This window comes from Argiope bruennichi, chromosome X2 (genome assembly GCF_947563725.1).
Source record: "Argiope bruennichi chromosome X2, qqArgBrue1.1, whole genome shotgun sequence".
NCBI lineage: Eukaryota > Metazoa > Arthropoda > Arachnida > Araneae > Araneidae > Argiope > Argiope bruennichi.
In genome coordinates this window covers 135994960-136007937 of record NC_079163.1, presented here as the reverse complement: position 1 = coordinate 136007937, position 12978 = coordinate 135994960, and positions in this window count along the sequence as shown.

The window sequence follows — 12978 nt, the reverse complement described above, 5'->3', positions numbered from 1 at the left end:
ATCTTTATATCTCCATTATTCATAGAGTTACTATGAATCATTCCAAATCATATATTTCCAAACAATAATATAAATTTAAAATATTTCTATATTTTATCGGAATTTTAAGAGTCAAGTTCCCGCACATGCGCAGAATCTACTAGTATTCTTAGAATTGTGCTTTTAAAACCAGATTTACACAATACTTAAAACTTATTGCCGAGTCGTAATGAGAATCTTTGACCCTTCAGAAGCTCTCGAGGTACGCGTCTTGGTGGCTAGATCGGCAGGGTGTGTCATTGTATTTTGCTGGTCTTCTGTTCGAATCTCGAGATCGACAAAGATTTTATAATTTTTCTTTTTTTAAATAAATTTTATCTATATTTCTCCATTATTCATAGAGTTACTATGAATCATTCCAAATCATATATTTCAAAACAATACTATAAATTTAAAATATTTCTATATTTTATCGGAATTTTAAGAGTCATGTTCCAGCACATGCGCAGAATCAATTAATATTCTTAGCATTGTGCTTTTAAAACCAGATTTACACAATACTTAAAACTTATTGCCGAGTCGTAATGAGAATCTTTGACCCTTCAGAAGCTCTCGAGGTACGCGTCTTTGTGGCTAGATCGGCAGAGTGTGTCGTTGTATTTTGCTGGTCTGTTCGAATCTCGAGTTCGACTAATATTTTATAATTTTTCTTTTTTTTAAATAAATTTTATATTTATTTCTCTATTATTCATAGAGTTACTATGAATCATTCCAAATCATATATTTCAAAACAATATTATAAATTTAAAATATTTCTATATTTTATCGGAATTTTAAGAGTCAAGTTCGCGCACATGCGCAGAATCAATTAATATTCTTAGCATTGTGCTTTTAAAACCAGATTTACACAATACTTAAAACTTATTGCCGAGTCGTAATGAGAATCTTTGACCCTTCAGAAGCTCTCGAGATACGAGTCTTGGTGGCTAGATCGGCAGGGTGTGTCATTGTATTTTGCTGGTCTTCTGTTCTTATCTCGAGATCGACAAATAATTTATAATTTTTCTTTTTTTTAAATAAATTTTATCTATATTTCTCCATTATTCATAGAGTTACTATGAATCATTCCAAATCATATATTTCAAAACAATATTATAAATTTAAAATATTTCTATATTTTATCGGAATTTTAAGAGTCATGTTCCAGCACATGCGCAGAATCTATTAATATTCTTAGCATTGTGCTTTTAAAACCAGATTTACACAATACTTAAAACTTTTTGCCGAGTCGTAATGAGAATCTTTGACCCTTCAGAAGCTCTCGAGGTACGCGTCTTGGTGGCTAGATCGGCAGGGTGTGTCATTGTATTTTGCTGGTCTTCTGTTCGAATCTCGAGATCGACAAAGATTTTATAATTTTTCTTTTTTTTAAATAAATTTTATCTATATTTCTCCATTATTCATAGAGTTACTATGAATCATTCCAAATCATATATTTCAAAACAATATTATAAATATAAAATATTTCTATATTTTATCGGAATTTTAAGAGTCAAGTTCGCGCACATGCGCAGAATCAATTAATAATCTTAACATTTTGCTTTTAAAACCAGATTTACACAATACTTAAAACTTATTGCCGAGTCGTAATGAGAATCTTTGACCCATCAGAAGCTCTCGAGATACGAGTCTTGGTGGCTAGATCGGCAGGGTGTGTCATTGTATTTTGCTGGTCTTCTGTTCGAATCTCGAGATCGACAAAAAATTTATAATTTTTCTTTTTTTTAAATAAATTTTATCTTTATTTTTCCTATTATTCATAGAGTTACTATGAATCATTCCAAATCATATATTTCAAACAATATTATAAATATAAAATATTTCTATATTTTATCGGAATTTTAAGAGTCAAGTTCCCGCACATGCGCAGAATCTATTAATATTCTTGGCATTGTGCTTTTAAAACCAGATTTACACAATACTTAAAACTTATTGCCGAGTCGTAATGAGAATGTTTGACCCTTCAAAAGCTCTCGAGGTACGCGTCTTGGTGGCTAGATCGGCAGGGTGTGTCATTGTATTTTGCTGGTCTTCTGTTCGAAACTCGAGATCGACAAAGATTTATAATTTTTCTTTTTTTTAAATAAATTTTATCTATATTTCTCCATTATTCATAGAGTTACTATGAATCATTCCAAATCATATATTTCAAAACAATATTATAAATTTAAAATATTTCTATATTTTATCGGAATTTTAAGAGTCAAGTTCGCGCACATGCGCAGAATCTATTAATATTCTTAGCATTGTGCTTTTAAGAACAGATTTACACAATACTTAAAACTTATGGCCGAGTCGTAATGAGAATCTTTGACCCTTCCGAAACTCTCGAGGTACGCGTCTTGGTGGCTAGATCGGCAGGGTGTGTCATTGTATTTTGCTGGTCTTCTGTTCGAATCTCGAGATCGACAAAGATTTTATAGTTTTTCTTTTTTTTAAATAAATTTTATCTATATTTCTCCATTATTCATTGAGTTACTATGAATCATTCCAAATCATATATTTCAAAACAATATTATAAATTTAAAGTATTTCTATATTTTATCTAATTTTAAGAGTCAAGTTCCCGCACATGCGCAGAATCTACTAGTATTCTTAGAATTGTGCTTTTAAAACCAGATTTACACAATACTTAAAACTTATTGCCGAGTCGTAATGAGAATCTTTGACCCTTCAGAAGCTCTCGAGGTACGCGTCTTGGTGGCTAGATCGGCAGGGTGTGTCATTGTATTTTGCTGGTCTTCTGTTCGAATCTCGAGATCGACAAAGATTTTATAATTTTTCTTTTTTTAAATAAATTTTATCTATATTTCTCCATTATTCATAGAGTTACTATGAATCATTCCAAATCATATATTTCAAAACAATACTATAAATTTAAAATATTTCTATATTTTATCGGAATTTTAAGAGTCATGTTCCAGCACATGCGCAGAATCAATTAATATTCTTAGCATTGTGCTTTTAAAACCAGATTTACACAATACTTAAAACTTATTGCCGAGTCGTAATGAGAATCTTTGACCCTTCAGAAGCTCTCGAGGTACGCGTCTTTGTGGCTAGATCGGCAGAGTGTGTCGTTGTATTTTGCTGGTCTGTTCGAATCTCGAGTTCGACTAATATTTTATAATTTTTCTTTTTTTTAAATAAATTTTATATTTATTTCTCTATTATTCATAGAGTTACTATGAATCATTCCAAATCATATATTTCAAAACAATATTATAAATTTAAAATATTTCTATATTTTATCGGAATTTTAAGAGTCAAGTTCGCGCACATGCGCAGAATCAATTAATATTCTTAGCATTGTGCTTTTAAAACCAGATTTACACAATACTTAAAACTTATTGCCGAGTCGTAATGAGAATCTTTGACCCTTCAGAAGCTCTCGAGATACGAGTCTTGGTGGCTAGATCGGCAGGGTGTGTCATTGTATTTTGCTGGTCTTCTGTTCTTATCTCGAGATCGACAAATAATTTATAATTTTTCTTTTTTTTAAATAAATTTTATCTATATTTCTCCATTATTCATAGAGTTACTATGAATCATTCCAAATCATATATTTCAAAACAATATTATAAATTTAAAATATTTCTATATTTTATCGGAATTTTAAGAGTCATGTTCCAGCACATGCGCAGAATCTATTAATATTCTTAGCATTGTGCTTTTAAAACCAGATTTACACAATACTTAAAACTTTTTGCCGAGTCGTAATGAGAATCTTTGACCCTTCAGAAGCTCTCGAGGTACGCGTCTTGGTGGCTAGATCGGCAGGGTGTGTCATTGTATTTTGCTGGTCTTCTGTTCGAATCTCGAGATCGACAAAGATTTTATAATTTTTCTTTTTTTTAAATAAATTTTATCTATATTTCTCCATTATTCATAGAGTTACTATGAATCATTCCAAATCATATATTTCAAAACAATATTATAAATTTAAAATATTTCTATATTTTATCGGAATTTTAAGAGTCATGTTCCAGCACATGCGCAGAATCTATTAATATTCTTAGCATTGTGCTTTTAAAACCAGATTTACACAATACTTAAAACATTTTGCCGAGTCGTAATGAGAATCTTTGACCCTTCAGAAGCTCTCGAGGTACGCGTCGTGGTGGCTAGATCGGCAGGGTGTGTCATTGTATTTTGCTGGTCTTCTGTTCGAATCTCGAGATCGACAAAGATTTTATAATTTTTCTTTTTTTTAAATAAATTTTATCTATATATCTCCATTATTCATAGAGTTACTATGAATCATTCCAAATCATATATTTCAAAACAATATTATAAATTTAAAATATTTCTATATTTTATCGGAATTTTAAGAGTCAAGTTCGCGCACATGCGCAGAATCAATTAATAATCTTAACATTTTGCTTTTAAAACCAGATTTACACAATACTTAAAACTTATTGCCGAGTCGTAATGAGAATCTTTGACCCATCAGAAGCTCTCGAGATACGAGTCTTGGTGGCTAGATCGGCAGGGTGTGTCATTGTATTTTGCTGGTCTTCTGTTCGAATCTCGAGATCGACAAAAAATTTATAATTTTTCTTTTTTTTAAATAAATTTTATCTTTATTTTTCCTATTATTCATAGAGTTACTATGAATCATTCCAAATCATATATTTCAAACAATATTATAAATATAAAATATTTCTATATTTTATCGGAATTTTAAGAGTCAAGTTCCCGCACATGCGCAGAATCTATTAATATTCTTGGCATTGTGCTTTTAAAACCAGATTTACACAATACTTAAAACTTATTGCCGAGTCGTAATGAGAATGTTTGACCCTTCAAAAGCTCTCGAGGTACGCGTCTTGGTGGCTAGATCGGCAGGGTGTGTCATTGTATTTTGCTGGTCTTCTGTTCGAAACTCGAGATCGACAAAGATTTATAATTTTTCTTTTTTTTAAATAAATTTTATCTATATTTCTCCATTATTCATAGAGTTACTATGAATCATTCCAAATCATATATTTCAAAACAATATTATAAATTTAAAATATTTCTATATTTTATCGGAATTTTAAGAGTCAAGTTCGCGCACATGCGCAGAATCTATTAATATTCTTAGCATTGTGCTTTTAAGAACAGATTTACACAATACTTAAAACTTATGGCCGAGTCGTAATGAGAATCTTTGACCCTTCCGAAACTCTCGAGGTACGCGTCTTGGTGGCTAGATCGGCAGGGTGTGTCATTGTATTTTGCTGGTCTTCTGTTCGAATCTCGAGATCGACAAAGATTTTATAGTTTTTCTTTTTTTTAAATAAATTTTATCTATATTTCTCCATTATTCATTGAGTTACTATGAATCATTCCAAATCATATATTTCAAAACAATATTATAAATTTAAAGTATTTCTATATTTTATCTAATTTTAAGAGTCAAGTTCCCGCACATGCGCAGAATCTACTAGTATTCTTAGAATTGTGCTTTTAAAACCAGATTTACACAATACTTAAAACTTATTGCCGAGTCGTAATGAGAATCTTTGACCCTTCAGAAGCTCTCGAGGTACGCGTCTTGGTGGCTAGATCGGCAGGGTGTGTCATTGTATTTTGCTGGTCTTCTGTTCGAATCTCGAGATCGACAAAGATTTTATAATTTTTCTTTTTTTAAATAAATTTTATCTATATTTCTCCATTATTCATAGAGTTACTATGAATCATTCCAAATCATATATTTCAAAACAATACTATAAATTTAAAATATTTCTATATTTTATCGGAATTTTAAGAGTCATGTTCCAGCACATGCGCAGAATCAATTAATATTCTTAGCATTGTGCTTTTAAAACCAGATTTACACAATACTTAAAACTTATTGCCGAGTCGTAATGAGAATCTTTGACCCTTCAGAAGCTCTCGAGGTACGCGTCTTTGTGGCTAGATCGGCAGAGTGTGTCGTTGTATTTTGCTGGTCTGTTCGAATCTCGAGTTCGACTAATATTTTATAATTTTTCTTTTTTTTAAATAAATTTTATATTTATTTCTCTATTATTCATAGAGTTACTATGAATCATTCCAAATCATATATTTCAAAACAATATTATAAATTTAAAATATTTCTATATTTTATCGGAATTTTAAGAGTCAAGTTCGCGCACATGCGCAGAATCAATTAATATTCTTAGCATTGTGCTTTTAAAACCAGATTTACACAATACTTAAAACTTATTGCCGAGTCGTAATGAGAATCTTTGACCCTTCAGAAGCTCTCGAGATACGAGTCTTGGTGGCTAGATCGGCAGGGTGTGTCATTGTATTTTGCTGGTCTTCTGTTCTTATCTCGAGATCGACAAATAATTTATAATTTTTCTTTTCTTTAAATAAATTTTATCTATATTTCTCCATTATTCATAGAGTTACTATGAATCATTCCAAATCATATATTTCAAAACAATATTATAAATTTAAAATATTTCTATATTTTATCGGAATTTTAAGAGTCATGTTCCAGCACATGCGCAGAATCTATTAATATTCTTAGCATTGTGCTTTTAAAACCAGATTTACACAATACTTAAAACTTTTTGCCGAGTCGTAATGAGAATCTTTGACCCTTCAGAAGCTCTCGAGGTACGCGTCTTGGTGGCTAGATCGGCAGGGTGTGTCATTGTATTTTGCTGGTCTTCTGTTCGAATCTCGAGATCGACAAAGATTTTATAATTTTTCTTTTTTTTAAATAAATTTTATCTATATTTCTCCATTATTCATAGAGTTACTATGAATCATTCCAAATCATATATTTCAAAACAATATTATAAATTTAAAATATTTCTATATTTTATCGGAATTTTAAGAGTCATGTTCCAGCACATGCGCAGAATCTATTAATATTCTTAGCATTGTGCTTTTAAAACCAGATTTACACAATACTTAAAACATTTTGCCGAGTCGTAATGAGAATCTTTGACCCTTCAGAAGCTCTCGAGGTACGCGTCGTGGTGGCTAGATCGGCAGGGTGTGTCATTGTATTTTGCTGGTCTTCTGTTCGAATCTCGAGATCGACAAAGATTTTATAATTTTTCTTTTTTTTAAATAAATTTTATCTATATATCTCCATTATTCATAGAGTTACTATGAATCATTCCAAATCATATATTTCAAAACAATATTATAAATTTAAAATATTTCTATATTTTATCGGAATTTTAAGAGTCAAGTTCGCGCACATGCGCAGAATCAATTAATAATCTTAACATTTTGCTTTTAAAACCAGATTTACACAATACTTAAAACTTATTGCCGAGTCGTAATGAGAATCTTTGACCCATCAGAAGCTCTCGAGATACGAGTCTTGGTGGCTAGATCGGCAGGGTGTGTCATTGTATTTTGCTGGTCTTCTGTTCGAATCTCGAGATCGACAAAAAATTTATAATTTTTCTTTTTTTTAAATAAATTTTATCTTTATTTTTCCTATTATTCATAGAGTTACTATGAATCATTCCAAATCATATATTTCAAACAATATTATAAATATAAAATATTTCTATATTTTATCGGAATTTTAAGAGTCAAGTTCCCGCACATGCGCAGAATCTATTAATATTCTTGGCATTGTGCTTTTAAAACCAGATTTACACAATACTTAAAACTTATTGCCGAGTCGTAATGAGAATGTTTGACCCTTCAAAAGCTCTCGAGGTACGCGTCTTGGTGGCTAGATCGGCAGGGTGTGTCATTGTATTTTGCTGGTCTTCTGTTCGAAACTCGAGATCGACAAAGATTTATAATTTTTCTTTTTTTTAAATAAATTTTATCTATATTTCTCCATTATTCATAGAGTTACTATGAATCATTCCAAATCATATATTTCAAAACAATATTATAAATTTAAAATATTTCTATATTTTATCGGAATTTTAAGAGTCATGTTCCAGCACATGCGCAGAATCTATTAATATTCTTAGCATTGTGCTTTTAAAACCAGATTTACACAATACTTAAAACTTTTTGCCGAGTCGTAATGAGAATCTTTGACCCTTCAGAAGCTCTCGAGGTACGCGTCTTGGTGGCTAGATCGGCAGGGTGTGTCATTGTATTTTGCTGATCTTCTTTTCGAATCTCGAGATCGACAAAGATTTTATAATTTTTCTTTTTTTTAAATAAATTTTATCTATATTTCTCCATTATTCATAGAGTTACTATGAATCATTCCAAATCATATATTTCAAAACAATATTATAAATTTAAAATATTTCTATATTTTATCGGAATTTTAAGAGTCATGTTCCAGCACATGCGCAGAATCTATTAATTTTCTTAGCATTGTGCTTTTAAAACCAGATTTACACAATACTTAAAACTTTTTGCCGAGTCGTAATGAGAATCTTTGACCCTTCAGAAGCTCTCGAGGTACGCGTCGTGGTGGCTAGATCGGCAGGGTGTGTCATTGTATTTTGCTGGTCTTCTGTTCGAATCTCGAGATCGACAAAGATTTTATAATTTTTCTTTTTTTAAATAAATTTTATCTATATTTCTCCATTATTCATAGAGTTACTATGAATCATTCCAAATCATATATTTCAAAACAATATTATAAATTTAAAATATTTCTATATTTTATCGGAATTTTAAGAGTCAAGTTCGCGCACATGCGCAGAATCAATTAATAATCTTAACATTTTGCTTTTAAAACCAGATTTACACAATACTTAAAACTTATTGCCGAGTCGTAATGAGAATCTTTGACCCATCAGAAGCTCTCGAGATACGAGTCTTGGTGGCTAGATCGGCAGGGTGTGTCATTGTATTTTGCTGGTCTTCTGTTCGAATCTCGAGATCGACAAAAAATTTATAATTTTTCTTTTTTTTAAATAAATTTTATCTTTATTTTTCCCATTATTCATAGAGTTACTATGAATCATTCCAAATCATATATTTCAAACAATATTATAAATATAAAATATTTCTATATTTTATCGGAATTTTAAGAGTCAAGTTCCCGCACATGCGCAGAATCTATTAATATTCTTGGCATTGTGCTTTTAAAACCAGATTTACACAATACTTAAAACTTATTGCCGAGTCGTAATGAGAATGTTTGACCCTTCAAAAGCTCTCGAGGTACGCGTCTTGGTGGCTAGATCGGCAGGGTGTGTCATTGTATTTTGCTGGTCTTCTGTTCGAATCTCGAGATCGACAAAGATTTATAATTTTTCTTTTTTTTAAATAAATTTTATCTATATTTCTCCATTATTCATAGAGTTACTATGAATCATTCCAAATCATATATTTCAAAACAATATTATAAATTTAAAATATTTCTATATTTTATCGGAATTTTAAGAGTCATGTTCCAGCACATGCGCAGAATCTATTAATATTCTTAGCATTGTGCTTTTAAAACCAGATTTACACAATACTTAAAACTTTTTGCCGAGTCGTAATGAGAATCTTTGACCCTTCAGAAGCTCTCGAGGTACGCGTCTTGGTGGCTAGATCGGCAGGGTGTGTCATTGTATTTTGCTGATCTTCTTTTCGAATCTCGAGATCGACAAAGATTTTATAATTTTTCTTTTTTTTAAATAAATTTTATCTATATTTCTCCATTATTCATAGAGTTACTATGAATCATTCCAAATCATATATTTCAAAACAATATTATAAATTTAAAATATTTCTATATTTTATCGGAATTTTAAGAGTCATGTTCCAGCACATGCGCAGAATCTATTAATATTCTTAGCATTGTGCTTTTAAAACCAGATTTACACAATACTTAAAACTTTTTGCCGAGTCGTAATGAGAATCTTTGACCCTTCAGAAGCTCTCGAGGTACGCGTCGTGGTGGCTAGATCGGCAGGGTGTGTCATTGTATTTTGCTGGTCTTCTGTTCGAATCTCGAGATCGACAAAGATTTTATAATTTTTCTTTTTTTTAAATAAATTTTATCTATATTTCTCCATTATTCATAGAGTTACTATGAATCATTCCAAATCATATATTTCAAAACAATATTATAAATTTAAAATATTTCTATATTTTATCGGAATTTTAAGAGTCAAGTTCGCGCACATGCGCAGAATCAATTAATAATCTTAACATTTTGCTTTTAAAACCAGATTTACACAATACTTAAAACTTATTGCCGAGTCGTAATGAGAATCTTTGACCCATCAGAAGCTCTCGAGATACGAGTCTTGGTGGCTAGATCGGCAGGGTGTGTCATTGTATTTTGCTGGTCTTCTGTTCGAATCTCGAGATCGACAAAAAATTTATAATTTTTCTTTTTTTTAAATAAATTTTATCTTTATTTTTCCCATTATTCATAGAGTTACTATGAATCATTCCAAATCATATATTTCAAACAATATTATAAATATAAAATATTTCTATATTTTATCGGAATTTTAAGAGTCAAGTTCCCGCACATGCGCAGAATCTATTAATATTCTTGGCATTGTGCTTTTAAAACCAGATTTACACAATACTTAAAACTTATTGCCGAGTCGTAATGAGAATGTTTGACCCTTCAGAAGCTCTCGAGGTACGCGTCTTGGTGGCTAGATCGGCAGGGTGTGTCATTGTATTTTGCTGGTCTTCTGTTCGAATCTCGAGATCGGCAAAGATTTATAATTTTTCTTTTTTTTAAATAAATTTTATCTATATTTCTCCATTATTCATAGAGTTACTATGAATCATTCCAAATCATATATTTCAAAACAATATTATAAATTTAAAATATTTCTATATTTTATCGGAATTTTAAGAGTCATGTTCCAGCACATGCGCAGAATCTATTAATATTCTTAGCATTGTGCTTTTAAAACCAGATTTACACAATACTTAAAACTTTTTGCCGAGTCGTAATGAGAATCTTTGACCCTTCAGAAGCTCTCGAGGTACGCGTCTTGGTGGCTAGATCGGCAGGGTGTGTCATTGTATTTTGCTGGTCTTCTTTTCGAATCTCGAGATCGACAAAGATTTTATAATTTTTCTTTTTTTTAAATAAATTTTATCTATATTTCTCCATTATTCATAGAGTTACTATGAATCATTCCAAATCATATATTTCAAAACAATATTATAAATTTAAAATATTTCTATATTTTATCGGAATTTTAAGAGTCATGTTCCAGCACATGCGCAGAATCTATTAATTTTCTTAGCATTGTGCTTTTAAAACCAGATTTACACAATACTTAAAACTTTTTGCCGAGTCGTAATGAGAATCTTTGACCCTTCAGAAGCTCTCGAGGTACGCGTCGTGGTTGTTAGATCGGCAGGGTGTGTCATTGTATTTTGCTGGTCTTCTGTTCGAATCTCGAGATCGACAAAGATTGTATAATTTTTCTTTTTTTTAAATAAATTTTATCTATATTTCTCCATTATTCATAGAGTTACTATGAATCATTCCAAATCATATATTTCAAAACAATATTATAAATTTAAAATATTTCTATATTTTATCGGAATTTTAAGAGTCAAGTTCGCGCACATGCGCAGAATCAATTAATAATCTTAACATTTTGCTTTTAAAACCAGATTTACACAATACTTAAAACTTATTGCCGAGTCGTAATGAGAATCTTTGACCCATCAGAAGCTCACGAGATACGAGTCTTGGTGGCTAGATCGGCAGGGTGTGTCATTGTATTTTGCTGGTCTTCTGTTCGAATCTCGAGATCGACAAAAAATTTATAATTTTTCTTTTTTTTAAATAAATTTTATCTTTATTTTTCCCATTATTCATAGAGTTACTATGAATCATTCCAAATCATATATTTCAAACAATATTATAAATATAAAATATTTCTATATTTTATCGGAATTTTAAGAGTCAAGTTCCCGCACATGCGCAGAATCTATTAATATTCTTGGCATTGTGCTTTTAAAACCAGATTTACACAATACTTAAAACTTATTGCCGAGTCGTAATGAGAATGTTTGACCCTTCAGAAGCTCTCGAGGTACGCGTCTTGGTGGCTAGATCGGCAGGGTGTGTCATTGTATTTTGCTGGTCTTCTGTTCGAATCTCGAGATCGGCAAAGATTTATAATTTTTCTTTTTTTTAAATAAATTTTATCTATATTTCTCCATTATTCATAGAGTTACTATGAATCATTCCAAATCATATATTTCAAAACAATATTATAAATTTAAAATATTTCTATATTTTATCGGAATTTTAAGAGTCATGTTCCAGCACATGCGCAGAATCTATTAATATTCTTAGCATTGTGCTTTTAAAACCAGATTTACACAATACTTAAAACTTTTTGCCGAGTCGTAATGAGAATCTTTGACCCTTCAGAAGCTCTCGAGGTACGCGTCGTGGTGGCTAGATCGGCAGGGTGTGTCATTGTATTTTGCTGGTCTTCTTTTCGAATCTCGAGATCGACAAAGATTTTATAATTTTTCTTTTTTTTAAATAAATTTTATCTATATTTCTCCATTATTCATAGAGTTACTATGAATCATTCCAAATCATATATTTCAAAACAATATTATAAATTTAAAATATTTCTATATTTTATCGGAATTTTAAGAGTCAAGTTCGCGCACATGCGCAGAATCTATTAATAATCTTAACATTTTGCTTTTAAAACCAGATTTACACAATACTTAAAACTTATTGCCAAGTCGTAATGAGAATCTTTGACCCATCAGAAGCTCTCGAGATACGAGTCTTGGTGGCTAGATTGGCAGGGTGTGTCATTGTATTTTGCTGGTCTTCTGTTCGAATCTCGAGATCGACAAAAAATTTATAATTTTCCTTTTTTTTAAATAAATTTTATCTTTATTTTTCCCATTATTCATAGAGTTACTATGAATCATTCCAAATCATATATATCAAACAATATTATAAATATAAAATATTTCTATATTTTATCGGAATTTTAAGAGTCAAGTTCCCGCACATGCGCAGAATCTATTAATATTCTTGGCATTGTGCTTTTAAAACCAGATTTACACAAT